At 39.4% G+C, this 15,967-nt stretch overlaps 1 long non-coding RNA gene across 1 annotated transcript in view; it reads right to left on the bottom strand.

The window, feature by feature from the left end:
* LOC146432284 (uncharacterized) overlaps nt 1–13,359 on the bottom strand; it is a 560,777-nt gene extending 547,418 nt beyond the window's left edge. Inside the window, exon 1 of the long non-coding RNA XR_014854530.1 lies at nt 13,154–13,359. This is a non-coding gene — a long non-coding RNA (uncharacterized LOC146432284). The remainder of the gene's footprint in view (nt 1–13,153) is intronic.
* Nucleotides 13,360–15,967: the final 2,608 nt, after the last annotated feature.

The following is a 15,967-nucleotide window of genomic DNA, read 5'->3' as shown; positions in this document are numbered from 1 at the left end:
TCTCTGCTATAATTCAACACCTGAATCCGTTTATTTAACCCTAAAATTTTCTTTATAAAATAATTTTTTTGAGATCTTGGCATATGACTAGTATGTCAACTTCCCTGCTCAGAGAATGGGCAATTAGGCAGGCCTTGCCTCGACAGATAAAAGGTATGGCACAACTACAGTGTCAGAGTGAAAATATAGCCTGAAAGATCTTGGTGTACTTGAGAACACAGGAGACAGAGCGAGAAATCTTGCTAATTAGGAGTGATGACTGCTGCACACTCACACAACTATCACACAGTTTTGGAAGAGCAACCAAGGAGGAAGGGCAGTGCCACCCAGTCTCACATTAACAGTGCAAATACAGAGCTACCAGCCAGTAACTCCACAGGATTAACAAAAATGTGAGAATGGACAGAGCAAAAGAGCAAGGGAAGTGGTAAATGAGTAGCTAAACAGCCATGTGGTTCATCTTCACAGATTATGTTTCACCCTTGGGAAGCCAGCACTGGCCTCACCTCCCTCATGCCATCCCACCTGAACATCACTCAAAACTCACTGTTGGAAGGGCAGCAACACAAACCTACACTCTGAGTCCAAAAATTATTATTCTTGACCAGACAGCTGTTACAGCTGCTACTGCTCTTAGGCAGATACTAAAACTTCAGGCATCATGGAAATATTAACAAAGTATTGACAGTATAAAATAAATATGCAAGCAGCTCAAAACTCTGAGATGAACTACCTTGTCATTAGAGGGACAAACCAGAGGTCTCCCTTCTGCTATTATTTGCAGAGGAGAAGGTGAGGGATCACCAAAAGAGAAATAATCATAAGGAAGGTAACAGATAAATTATTACTAGAGACAGAACTACTGAATTCCATTCCAGCACCTGGGCATGTTTCACACAACTATGGAGAGTTATCAGGACATAAAATCAAAACTGAAAACATAGACCATGCTCCTGGCAGGCTCTTTACTGCAGCAGATGTCTGTCAATAAACAGAAATTTAACTGTGCCTCGATGACATTTCATTATCTGGAGCTGAAGAATACTACTAAATACTTCACATTTATATAGATTAATCTATTCTCGCTGACTGTCTAATATCCATCACAATCTAATCTATATTGGCAAGACCTGTCCATTTCCCTGATGGGATGGGTGTGTACCATTAACATGAACAGGTTTTATCTGTATCACAGTACTGGTGGCTATTCATAAATACACTTTCAGTTTATCAAAATGCAAGATTATTTTATTATTATTGTTGTTGTTGCTGCTATTATTATTTGGTGGGGGGGGGAAGCATTGACCTGGAGTTAAACACAAGAACATTGCATTGTGGATAAAGGAGGAATGTTCTTTTCTTCCTTCTTACTTGCAAGGCACTGTAAAATAGCTCAGCACTCATACTGACTTTGGGGGAGGGAGGCTTAAAGTGAAGGCTCCTCCTCTCCCCTCAGACAGTAGATACTCATTTCAACATAAATGTGGTACATAAAATTCTAGTTGTGCATATGCTAAGTAGTGTTTTTGTAGCTTTTACTTTTGAAAGAACATTGCAATAATTCAGCCCTGATCTCCTTAAATGTCCCCTCAAATTTCAACCACTGATTACTACATCGATCACAGTCACTTTTACCCTTGATTTAAGGGCTATAAACAACGGAAAATTTACCACATTCAATGACTGTCTTTCTTAAGTAGTTCAGTTTCCACAATGCCATGAATGACAGCTTATTTTTCATCCAACATGAAGGATATGAGGAAACCACAGGACATGACTGGGTTCCAAATCATGCTGTTTATGAACTATGTGCAAACATACAAACCCTGGTCGCTGAGTGTCCCTCCGAAGTCCTGTATCAGACCTCCAGAGCCCAGGCATTGTGCTGCTTATGCATGTGCACGTGAATTTCATATCCAGTATAGAATATGCTTTCAATGAATTTGTCCATAACACTCTTTACTCTCCATTATTGACTGCAGCCATGTTTTTGAAAACACGCTTCACGTTAGTTCATTGATAGAAGCTTTGTTTTATAATACTCACTTACTCAAGCTAACCGTGGTACCCTAAGCAGAAGCTAGAACTACTTGTCTTCTTAGAAGCAAAGTATTTGAGGTTAAATTCACATTTTCAGAAGTTAAATTAAAATAAATAGCACACCTATAAATTAATTTTAAGTGTTTCCATGATATTACTGTGTCCATCTTTTCAGGAGACATATGTGGTCTGGATTTGTTACGTTCCAGTTAGATTCAGAGTCAAGGAAATGACTTCTCACTAGAAGAAGAAGGAAAAAAGCTCTTATTTTCGTCAACTTGCAGTGTTGCATGTGATCAACAGATAGTGGAATGCAGAACTTTAAAACAGACAGACTATAAATTACTCCATAGTAAAACATGTTCATTTCATCAGTTACATCATTTGCCCACAGCAAAAACTACTTCTAACCTGTCCAAGGCTTCTGACACAAAGCAACACAATGAATGAGAAATAGTACACCTTACATACAAATTAATTTATAATTCATTTATCTTAGAATTATTTGGGAAGGCAGCAGCATTTTCATTCCAAAGTTTCTATACCACATTTACTCTAAAAAACAACAAAAGCCATTTTCATTAACAGCTCTGTTGCATTATAGCCAAGTAACAGAGACAGACAAGGAATTTCCTGAAGAGCTGAGCACAAATACAAATACAGCCTATTGGCATGGGTTTCCTCAGTCTAAATAATTTCAATCACAGAAGCACAGTATGCAATTAAAAATAAAATCAGAATAAATCTAAATATTTTAATGTCAGGCAACTTCCATTCTATTTATTTTAAAGTATTTAAAAATTATTTGTTCTTAAAAGTCAACTGGATGGTAACAGGAAACTACAAAGAAAAAGTCACTGGAAGTCAAACAATAGAATTATTATTCTCAGGATACACATTTTTTCTAATTAAAATTCGTCTATCTCTATACCAAGAGGTTGTTCAAAAGTTTTAAGTAATAATAACAACACTTTCTACATCAAGACACATTATAAAATGAACTAATTAACCCACGGCACACTTCTGTAAGCTGAGGAGTTTGTTGTGGAGCTGGGGAGTCAGAGCTGGCACAGGAAGAGGCACCAGATCCAGAATGTGACCTTCCCTGAAGGACTGCAGAGCAACCACAGGCATCTGCTAATCCCTCCCCCTTGGAAGATTTGTATGGCAAACAACAGGCAGGGCAGAGCAGAAGAAAGTGTGACTGTACTCCTAGTTATGGAGCTTCTTAGTTTGGGTGTAATTATGGGCTGCTAGTGGTACACTCCTAGTGATAGCCCAAAAGCCAGCAGCACCAAACAATTTCACTGGGGTCTTGACTGCCTTTGTTGGAGGTGCAGGAAGAACAGAATATAGCCTCCCTTTCAGAAAGACAAGATCAGAGTACTCAGCATACAGCATTATTGATAGAAATTACACAATTATTTCTTGGACTTCTGTCCAGAACACACGACAGGAACTCCTGCGCCTGCGGCAGTATGTTCTACCCTATTACATAAGACATTCCCAAATGCATAAGTCAATCAACCCAGCATGCAACCTGCAGCCCAAAATAGCAATTAGCTTTTTCTTTATTTCAGTAAGACTTCAGCACTTGCTGCACCAAGGCTCTGCCCAGTGGCATTTGATTAGACCACCATGTCACAGGATATCAGTAATCCTTCACATTGCTTTAAGAAAGCACAACAAGCTCTAACACTGTTGCACAACAATACATGCAAAAATCCCTAGCCTTTTATCTCAAAGATCCTTAAACACATTTATTCTCCCCTCAGGTACTTTTCAACTCAGCCACAAACTTTGTGCTTATCCACACTATGACATAGCCTGTTTGTTTTAAGCTATCCAAGGATATTCAGAGGTCTTGACATCCAATTCAGCTTACTCATGCAAAGACAGAATGTTTACTTTGGGACAGAGAACAGGAAGATGAAATATTAAAAAAAACACAAAGAATTTGCCAATGTTTCCATTCTTCCTCCATTAAACTACTTTCTTCCATGACATTCTGTCCAAGGGAGGTGTGTCCTAAGTCTGTGTTAAAGCAAGCAACTTTGCTTTCATGGAGAATCATTGTAATTGCCAGTCTTAGCCACAGAGAAACAGATCTAAACCAGCCTGAGAACCAATCCAACCTCACCAAATAAACCATGAGCAGATTTAAGAATGCTGCAACTCCAGCTTTCTTCTAGTCCATGCAAAGCTAAACAACCACCACATCACTTAATGTAATACAGGTAGCAAGGCTGTTATTGTACAAGTCTCTTACAATGATCCTTTTTGGAAAAAAGGAGACAAAGTTCTGCATGACAGGTAAGAGTTGTCTTGCCTGAAAACCTACACAAAAGCTCTCCAATGATGTGGAAAAGAGTAGTACAAAAGCATAAGCAGAATATAAAACAGGAGACTCTGCCTTTCATTCTGAAAATATTCAAGTGATATTTCTGCATAGGATGGAGTCACAAACTGTTCCTGTTACAATCTATCCTTTTCACTTGCATCCTGCTTGGTTCCTAAATTGGCCCTTAAGAGATGCAAAGTAAACTTGTTGAAATGATCACCATGGAAAATCTCTTAAATTTGCAGACAACAGTTACAGATACATCTTCTAACTTCCAAGACTTTAAGCCTCATGTCTTGGGAAACTTAAAGTGGCGACTGGGAGAGTTGGTAGAGTTACTGAGGAAGACCTCAGCCAAGGACAGTGCTGGCCTGACATTTAGGAAAAGAAGTCCTTTGACACGAGGGACAGCAGCTCTGAAACACGACTGCCAGCAAAGCATTAACACCTCCAGCAGCCAACTTTAATGCATTAATGGTTACACTAACCCCTGCCAACCTCTGAGAAGCATTCTAAGTGATACCTCAGGGTAAAGTAAGTGGATAAAAATGCTATCAAGAAAGATATGAATAGAAAGCATTCTTATGGAAAAACGTAAATGCTTTCTTACTGTGGAGTGACAAGCACTCACAAATAAATCCTGTGCCATCCCATCATCTCTGTTGAGAGTGAAGCTATAAAATCTAGGGCAAGGCATAAAACAACAAAGAGGCAAAATGAGCTTATTAGCACCCTTTCATGGGTTTTGGCTTCCTCCCTTCTCTCTTATTTTCAGAACTTGAATGTACATAAAACATTGTGAAAATCGGTTCTCTCTCTAAGGCATTCTTGACCTATGGCCACAAATGGCAACCCAACAAGCACAGAGGGAAATTTCAGAGATTTTATTCCATATCTTATGGCCTAAACTGTGTTTTAGTTTGCTTGTAGGATTTACCACTGCAGTGGAATACAGTTTTTAAAGAAAAGGCAAACACTGCTATTTACACAGAAAACACATCTCTCTGCCTACTGAAGCACAAGCTCTTAAGAAAAGTGTTTATTGAAATTTAAGTATAATAAAGCAGTGGTTCAGTAGATTTCAGATATTCATGGCAGTGCATTTTCTTTCAGAGGTCCTTGGTTTTGCTTTATCATTCCTGACATTTCATATAGCACGTTATAAGCTTTTGCAGTGGAACAGCACTTTTACCAGAGCAGCAAATTGCACAGGTGGGAAAGGTTGATGCTAAACATTATTAAAAGATCTTCCTTTCCAAAACAAGAAATGAATGCAAAGGCATAAAATCAACTGGGAGTACAAATCCTTTAGAAAAACATCAGAAATAAATGAGGGATATTCTGTTTTTTATAAGAAATGCACCTGTGCATCTGGCTGTTAATTCTGCTTACTATACATGTCTTCAATGGTCAGATGAAACACTGAACTGTGATTTAACAAGACAGTATACATAGTTTAGAAAAGTTTCCAGATTTCTGTCATTTATATGTCAAAAGACTCCAGCTGACATGGCTAAATCATAGTTTTCCAAGACCAAATCCAAAGAGTTCTAAGGCCCCACAATGAAATCAAAATCAGATTTTATTTAGAATACAGACATTAATATTCACTTTTGTAGCACCACCAAGATTAACATTAATTCTAAATTCTGATAATGGCAGTTTCTGGAAATGATTTGTTGCTCTGCCTCTCCAGCCCATTTGGTGACTGCTTTGATACATAAATTGCTTGCAGATCTATACACTGAAATTCTTCGGAGAAAAAGCCATCCTTCTTGTTTAAGTTCATAACTGTCAGAGGCATGTCCCAAATATCAATACATTTTCAACTTGATTTACATTGGGGTAAATCTCCACAAGGTCTTTTTTAGTTTGTGTTTGTGGAGATTTTTTTATTTCTTTTTCTGTTGGTTTCTCCCTCTCTATTGTCACTTTTCAGTTTCCACAACGGTGGTGCACTGTGTTTATTTCTAAGTTCCTCCATGGATCATATGATCCATTTTAATGGCATCCTTTTGAATTACTGTCCTCTGTTCAATTAAAACATTTTATGTTCATTTTCTGCCGAAATGCCTAGGGTATATGAACCTTCTTCATTCTGCATGGGTTTTTTTGCAGACAGCAATGAAGCTAGCAGTTTCCTTAAAATTTCAAGTTAATAAATCCCTGAGTAATTAGTTGACATAAAGTGTCTACACTACACCATTGGACTACGAAGGTGAGGACTGGCACTGCACAATTTAGCCTTCCAAAAATCCCACACTCTTAGTTTTGGAAAGTCTTGTGTTTACTTAATGCCTCTTGATAAAGTGGCCTGATCCTCTTCCTGCTGAAATCAGTGATGGAATTGCCAGTGACCTCAATAAGAACAAGGTTCCAACACCACTACCCCAAGGCTTTATTATTTCCAATTGTCTCGGTACATATCACAGGCATTAAGAAATGTGTCTCCACCTCAAAAGTAAATCCTTTGGGTGTGCAGCAGTAGATAAAACCACTTTGCACCGAGATTGCACTTTCTGTTTCAATACATTTTACAACTGATTATGCCTTTCAATCCCTCCAGTAAGATAACCACTTCGTACTTCAGACTGGAAAACCAGCACAGAGTTGCTGTCTTTTGCCCAGTGAAGCATGGGTGAAATTCCAACACCCAGCCCCTTCGGGTCCATGCCCCTCTGCTGCTGGGCAGTAAGCTCACAAGTCTCTGTAACTAATCACCATTTCTCTTTATGAGAACTGAGCTACAGCTCCATAATCCTTTGTTAACATCCACATCTGTGAGCTGATTCCACAGAGGAAAAAGAGGTTATTTCGCTGTTCAAGGCTCAATCTCAGTGTGTTGAACCTGCCTCACATATCAGTGTCCAAAAGCTTCTCCAAGCCAGCTGGGTAGAGCTTAGGCAGTGTTTCTAATCCCACAGCACGTTTCCAGACTCAAACCTTCTTTGAAATATGGAATGAAAAGCTTGGACAAAGCACCTGTAATCAGCATCTGAAATGCTCTGGTTACACGCACACACTTCCTCAGAGCTTCCCCTGCCTTTTGGCTGGCCACAAACTTTGGCTACAGTCAGCAGAAAAAGCAGAATGTTTATTCTTCAGGCACAACTAGCAGCACATCTCTGAAAACTGCCAAGTTATAGCAAGCCTGTTTCCTAGCATTCACTCCTTTTTTGCAAAACTCATTGTTTCCATCCTTCCTGCCCTTTTCCTCTAGAAAAATATTTCTTTAAACAGGTACTCCAAAGCTCATAATAGATCTCTGCTTTGGGCTTCACTGCAAATTTCTAGGCTGGTTCGCACGTCAGATCAACAATATCTGTGAGTACCTGTGCAGAGGAGACACAACTGCAGTCTTTAAGGGTCTTGACTGCTAAAGAGCAGGAATACTTGGTCTTGCTTTAAATCACCTGGTGTCCTCACCCTCAGCAAATGAAAATGCAGTGTGGCTCAGGGCAGATTACATTAGCATTAACTGTGCTCACCTAAATTTTGCTGCTCTCCTTACAATCTTGCAGCCATACCTGCTGTATTAATAGCATTACAATGGCTTCAGGGTTAGTACTTAAAGAAGCAGAAACTGGTTTTAGCAAAGCAGATACCTGTTACCAGTACAGAAGGGACAGTCTTTGGTCATGTCCACACTTACATCAACAAATCCAGTAAAAGTGACTTCATGGTTTGGTGCAACCCATGCTGTGTATCCTGGGCTTCCTAGTGGTTTTGTTCAGTCAGGGAGACCACTGAATCTTCAGCTTGCTAAAGCAAGTTCTTGATGATTTTATTGTCCTACCCACTATGAAAGCCCATAAGCTTTAAAAAAATTATCTAAATTTGGAGAACATCTTCCTACAGTTGCTAAATAAAAAGGGTTTATTGCATGCATTCCACTCTCCCCTTAATTCTAGTTACCAAGTTCTTATTCTCATCAGATACCTCAGCTGAGTCACAGTTAGTGAACTGGTTGGAAATGCCTCATTTACTCTTTCTTGTTCACTCTCAACTCCTCTTTGTTTCTTGAAAATATATAAAAAGAATTGATCTATCTGCATACTTACTCTCCTACTACTGTGGTGTACTTAAAACTTTAAATAGTATGACAAAAATATGACTTAAGTATCTTTCTGACATACAGATAGAGTTTGGCACATTTTTGTGGTAAGAGGTTTGTTTTCCTTAGCTGGAAACACACGAGTTATACATTACTGTGAGGCAGATCATATTTACAATTGAATGTGCCCCACTAAGACTTTCATACCCCCAGACACACAGCAGAACTGGGGCTGCATCTGCCAAGGCAGTTAGGAGACGTTAATGAAGCACACAGAACTCTGCTGCTGTTCAAAGGAAAGCTGATAGTAAACCAGCAGACACAGTCACATGGGTTTGTTATATAATTTTGGTCTTCACTAAAATAGCCAAAATGCCTGGCTGTACTAAGAGAATCTCTGTGCAGGAGCCTGTGTTTACAGTGGCACTCCCAGCCTGGGAAGTACTGACTGTAAGACACCCATTAAAGCACTCTGGCATTACAGATGAGAAAAAACAGGGAAGAGGCTGTAGACCTCGTCCAGTGATTAGCAAAGGCACGAGGCAGACTCCACTTTCACTGAAACAGGGTACATTTTTCTTCCTTATGCTCCAATCCACATCTCTCCCCAGTTCTGCCTGTTTCCCAGTCCTGCTCCTGATTCCATCAGAGGTGTCAGAACACAAAACCAGTGTTACACTCAGGAACAGCTCTGCTCTTGCGCTGGTGCAGCCTCTGCAGGCACCACTGGAGGAGGGGTGGAGTTGAATTGTGAAGGTTGTTACAGGCAAGATAATATCAAAATAAATAAGCTATTGGTAGCCCTGATTTTTAACAGTTCCCTCGTACTGCAGGCCTGAGGTAATCAGTGACTGGGCAAGGGGCCAGGCAAGACTAAGTCTCTGCAACCAAAGACAGCTGAAGCTGTTGAAAGACAATATAAAGGTGGTTTTGTCTCAGCTAGCTGAGACAGCCCCTGAACTGCCCTGAGATTGCAGACGGAGCCTCAGGAGTACTGGACTTGTCTTATTATTTAAGGAAGTCACATTAGTTGAGGCCCTTATACTCAGTTGGATGCTGTACCAACACATTGAGCAAATGCCTCAGTGCATTGCTAGAGACTTTCAGCATTTATTTATTTTTCATATTAAGATACAGAGTGAAAACATTCTTCAGAGGCCATACTACACTGTAAATTATTAAGAATTTGTTCTAATACTGACAGCTTAAAAATTGCATGGGCTGGGTCATGGAGCTTTAGAGCTGGAAAAAATCCAGCTCCTTCAAACACAGGAGCTGGAATGAACGCAGATAACATCAACAGAGACATAAAATTTAGTAAACTGAACCAGTTGTTCTTTTTTCTTTCCTTTATTCCTTATTCCGTGTAAAACTCCTGAAATTATTCTTATTATGCAATGTGAAACAGAAACCATTTAAAAGAGACAATGGGTGTGAATGTGAATAAATATAAATATTGGAAATATAATAGTGTGTTGATATAGTACAAAACTCTCCACACAAAGAGAGAAATCACAGTGCTTATGGCAGCTCTCCATACTGATATTATCACCCCAAAAAGGCTTGTATTTAGATGAAACAACATTGTATTTAAAGGGTAGGTTCAAGACAAAAGATACCTTAATTCAAGAAAAAGATTAACATTGAGAAATAGAAGATTCTGATTACCAAAGGAAGTTTCACTATGAGGAAGAAATAAACATACACAACAACATTTAGGCTATGGGAAATTCTCCTGAATGGTGTGCTGAAAATTGCTTTTTTATTATGTGCTTGACATTCATCTGAATTTAATACCTGTATGTGTACCATGAAGAAAACACTTGCACTTGCAGTCTGTGGGGGTGGATATTATAAATAATTTTTCCACATCTAGTTTCTACTGACAGTAGGATCTACAGTGGGATGAAACAGAGCATAGCTTAAACTTCCCATAAACCAAAACAAAGGCATCACAATATTCTACATATATCATATACATATATATCAGTTTTCTGAAAGCAAGCTGGTCTTTATGATATTTTGCAGTGAGCACTTACTGGAGGCTGCATAAAGATGACTGGGGATTTATCGCCCTCTTGTGAATAGGGGAAAAGCTGCAATCTTTCTGAAAATTGTGTGCAGTTGTTGCTGCTGCTAAAGAATCCTGTAGTAAAAGCACATCTGTACAATTCATAAATAGAAATTCACATTACTAAAGGTAGGACCACTGGTTACTGTAACAGTCTATAATAATTTTATCAGAAAAGGATAAATTGCAAAATTAAAAATAATTCTAATTTGACTCAGACCAAACAAGATACTTTCCCATTTAAGCAGGAAGACAGTAATCTAAATTCCACCAAATCACTGCCTAAAGCGCTGATGTCAAATGCACAGACTAGCTCAAAGGTGTGCTAACCTTCCCTGATTGCAGGCTCAAAACATCCTTCAATTACAAACTGAGCAGGAGGAATCTATTTTTGCCATGCAGAAGATGTGGCCTTTTAACTGCAAAGAATAATCGTGGGTGTAAATCCAAATTTGTCTGCAGATGCCAGTGAAGCCTGCAGTCAGGAGCAGGTGTGTCTTGGTCCAGCACTCCACAGCAGCTCCAAAGGAAACAGGCTAACCCAACACTGGGAAACCATCAGACTTCTACTGAGTCATTTTTACAGAACTTCCTCTTTTTGGCACTCCTTTCTTCCCTGCTGCTCTGCACCCACTCAGGGTGTCAGTGCTCCTTTCCTTCTCCCTCTCTGTCTACTGTCTCTCCCCTTTCCCAAGAGACCACTGAAATCAAGGCAAAAGCCATAAAATGTTCAGGCAAAGTCACCACCCCTCATCTGACAAAACTCCAAGACTGAGGAGCTGTTGGACACCAGGGTTTCAATTTCACACCTTGCCCTAAGTCAGGGTAGCTGTGTCATCCCCTCCCTCTGCTTTGCCCTTCCTCATGCACTCTTCACTAACCAAATGCTCTGCAGGCAACCTTTCCAACCTAAACAACTCTGTGACTGCTCAGTCTCTCACATTTCCCTGTGTACCCCACCATGCCCTACCAGCTTCCTCTCAGGCTCAGCCTAGGACATGAGCCTGAGGCAGGCATGAGCCCCTTCTGGGTGCATGCACAGCACACCCAGTGTGTTAACACAAATGCATTCTGGTCTTCTGTCACCACACCTAATAACAAGATGGCTCTTTGCAGTGTATCTGCAACAAAGAAACCTTAACAAAACTCTCTCCTGAGATTATTATCATGGCATGATATCAAGAAGCCAAGTGTCATTTGATCATGAGTAACAGAGGAGCCTCATCCTGAGAAGCAATAATAAACTGTCTTAGAGGAATCCGAGAGCTTCTGTTTGTTTGTGCTGCCTTCCCTAATTTAAAATAAATAAAGCATAAATCCTATGCCAATGAAGGCATCACCGAGTCCTACTAGCACAACATAATAACCATTTCCCTGAAAAGCTATGTATTATTATCACTTAGCATAATAAATATTTAAAATGATACTGCAGTAAAGAATATAAATTCACCTATGCCTTTCCTCTTCTTAGTAGTGACTGTTAATAAACACAGTTTTATAGCTACTATATTTAAATGCAATTAGTTCCATATATTTCCAGCTTAATAAGAAATAATACATATTCATTTCTGCTCATTAACAGTCAGTATATAACTCTTAGCTAATGAACATTCAATTATGTTCTCTGAATACATTGTGGGATAAATTCTCTTTTTGTTGCTCATATCAGTTCACTTCAATTCAGTTGCTGCTAATTAAAATTCTTTTGCCTCATGTAGACAAACCTGGGTTTTTTGGAGTCCCTAGAGATTTTTTTAAGAGTTCTGTTTTATCTTTATGTACAGTCAGCTCCCTAATTAATGCTTTAAATAGGGTAAACTTTACTGAAGCTCCTGGGTTCAGTTCAAAGGAAAAAACCCCAACTGTTAATTTTATATCTCATTCTCACACAAATCACTGGAGTCTCTCATTTTCTTGTAAATCTACTTTTTTCTTTTGTTTTCAAGTTAATTCAATAAGCAGGGAAGGTGCCAGTTTGAGAGCACTGGGAGCTGGAGATGCCCCATCATCAGTCTAGAGCTTTCCTTACCCAGAGGAACAGAAGAGAAATTCTTGTCAAGTTGTCTAGTTCTGCAGGTATCTCAGGTGAGGAAGGAGGATTCTCCAAGGGGACATACCCAATGGACTCCCTGAGATAATACTGCCTCTATTTTCACTCAGCATCAGCAAGAGCCAGTGCTATTTTTTCCTAAGTTGTTCACAAAGCTGGCTCAGCAATCTATTTGCCTGTCTAGGACCAAAAATCTAACCAAGTCTTACCTACTCCACTGAGACTAACACCACACAAGCTAAGCATTTACTCAAGTGCCTTGCTTTGCAGAAGTCATTATCTGGTATGACTTGCTAAATGAAGTGATTAGGTTTTTGCCTCTGATTTATTTGCCTTATGTCCATTAAGCACTGCAAAGAGAAAGGAATTCAGCAGAAGAAGCTTCAAGGGACTTTCAGTGTGAAGATTTCCTCTTTGGTGCAGCACACTAGGACTATTTTACCTGCACTTATGGGCTGGCATGATTAATACACTGGGGACAGCAACTTCTCTCTGATAAAAACAGCTAGAAACAACTCTCAAATCGAATGGAGCATTTGAAAACTTAGCAAGCAAACACTTCATGTGCATCAATATAAGGGATATAACACAGCTTACCTAGGTGACATTGGAAGACTGTCCCAGGTGGAGGAAGACAAACTTCATGTGACTTGTATTACACTTTTTGGCTGCCCTGATCTCTGGAGAGAACACGCTGTCACCTGTGCCCAGATGGGCACTTAGAAGGTGTTAGTAAGCATTGCTCCAGGAGAGAGGCACAAACTGAACTGGCATTAGGGGACCATGGCCTGGAAAGAGAGAAAGAAAGAACGACAGAACAAAAAAATGAATGAACAAATGAATGAAAGAATGAAAGAATGAAAGAACGAAAGAAAGGAAGAAGCTGTAATACTGACAACAGAAACACATGGCAATCTACTGCTGTCCTCATACCCATTTCTCCCATGTAGTTCACATTTTGTACCACAGGAAGAAAGGGGAAAATCAGAATGGCCCTTTGCATGAAGAAGGTTTTTAGCAAGTCCTTGAGAGGAGCTGTTTTCCTTACAAGCACTGAACAGATGCTCCCTAACTGCTATGTGCAGCAGCGTTACACAGCTGGGCCAGGAGATGGCAGATTTTTGTCAGACACCAGCAGGGAGCAGGTCAAACCCAAGCAGGTTTTCAATTTCAGTATCAAAAATGCCTTTGTACACGTTTTATAAAGGTAAAACAACAGCCCTGATCAAAACAAATTAAACAGATAAATGTTAAAAAGGACAACTTCTTTCAGCCTCTGGTTCAGATTAGGAATTACTGATGGAGGAGTTAAAAAAAATGTTTGCAAATATTTCATATTCTGCAGTATATGCTTTTGCCTACTGAACATTTTATAAAATTGATATATACTGGAATTACTTTGAAGTCACTATAGATTCATTAAATTCTTAATGATAAAAAAGATAAGTTGGAGTATATTTTCACAAAACAGAGGAAGAGACTAAACTGTCCCAAAGGCAGCTATGATAAGGAAAATATCTTAGTTAATTCTAAACTGTATATATAAAATTTATATTAAACACTACAAAGCTGCATATACTTTTTAAAAAGCTGTATCTGTTTATAAGAGAGAAAAATTCCTGTCTTACACTATGGAAATGCAAACTGGGTTTTCATGTATTACTGATATGATTCACTTATATTTTAAACAGAAGCTACACCTGCTGTAGGGCCACTCTTCTACGGTTTTTAGGCAAAACCAAGGGTATAAGGTAAGCTCTTCAGGAAAAATATGCATTGTCCTAGTGACCTGCAGAACTAAAGCAATACATTTAACCTAGAAAAAAAAAAGGGTAGCAAGGTAATGCTGTTATTCCCTTGATGTCCATCTTTAGCACCTTGTACACCTATAGGTGAAAAAGATTCCAGGTATCAGCTTTGCAAAAGCTTGGTGGTGTTTTATGTTTGTGGTCCATTGATCAAGATTCAATTGACCATAGATTCATAGACTAAAAAGGAATTATTATTCAAAAGAGATGATGTCTCCAATTTAGCCAGAGAATAACATATGATCGCACCTTCTCACATGTTCTGAACATTAAAAGTTTTTCTGCATTGTGCTGTGTTTTGGTACTTGTGATGTTAAGCCTTTTGAATGGTGCTATGGCTAATCAGCCTGAGAAGAGTAAAAGGTTTATAATCAATATTATTGTTTTTAACAAATGTACAAGTCACCAGAAACATTAATTTACATATGAAAAGCATCATGTCTGCAAAGCCACAGTGTGAGTCATAGGATCAGGCTAGTGACAAAAAAAGCAGACGCTATTATATAGTGATATAATAATATAATTTGTCAGACACAAATTAATCCTTCCTGCCCACTCAGCTGCACTGGTCAGTCCTCCTAGCAGTAGTATTTCCAGTTTAGATACCTCAAGAAAGATGTGGACTCACTGGGGAAAAGCCAGAGGAAAGCTTTAAGAATGCTCAGATACGTAGAAACTATGACCTGAGAAGGAAAATCTGGAAACATTAGTCTGGTGAAACCTCAAAGAGAATTGTAACACTACATTGAGTGTGCAAAAACTAGCTGCAGAGAGGAAAGGCAACAGTTCTTGCATCCGTTGAGGATGGATTTTATCTGCAATGAGACAGATGCTTCTCAGATACAGAAAAAAATAATTTTAAGACATTACCAGAGAAGTGCTGGAAAGGATCAGCTAGCAAAGTCATGGGGTTTTAAAAAGTGCTTGTAAAATCATCTGCCAAGAGTGATGGAGGTGGAATTGATCTTTCTCCTCTGGAGCTCTCCCAGCCTTACTTTCTGTGATGATTGTGCTGATCTGGTTCATTCACAGCTCTCGGCTTTTTCAGAGGACAGTGCTGGTTTCAAGGACTGGCAATCACAGGGAAATCCTGGAAACCAGCCAAGGGAAATCCTACACTCATCAAGCGTCCATTATAGGCAGGCTTCAGTTAGCCCAAATAGATCATTATGACTACTGCTTAAGCACCTGCAGTTGCAAAACACAAATAATAATTTTATAATAATTAGGTTTTATGAATGCTGATGGTATCTTTGTGGAAGCAGAGACGTCATAGTGGGAACTGAACTACGAGATGTTTATAATTACTTTCATTACAGCAATATGAACAGTCCGACAACACACGGACTACTGTTGTGCCAGGAAGTACCAATATTTTCGTGTGAAGGAGAAATGGAAAAGCACCACAACAGAAGGAAGTGTTTGAACCAATGTCCCGCAGGAGGTCAGCAGCCTCAGTGCAGTGCTCTGGGCAGACAGACTGGCGGCTCAGCCCCACCACTGGAGCGGATTTCCGTGAGAACCCAAAAGCCTGTTTCCTAAATTTGGTCAGGGTAGAACTTCCTTTTGGCTCGAAACTAGCAGCAGTGGCTCTTACACCGCC

Source organism: Lichenostomus cassidix, chromosome 11, assembly GCF_008360975.1.
Source record: "Lichenostomus cassidix isolate B80296 chromosome 11, HeHo_3.0, whole genome shotgun sequence".
Classification (NCBI taxonomy): domain Eukaryota; kingdom Metazoa; phylum Chordata; class Aves; order Passeriformes; family Meliphagidae; genus Lichenostomus; species Lichenostomus cassidix.
This window is presented reverse-complemented; position numbering and strand designations above follow the sequence as displayed.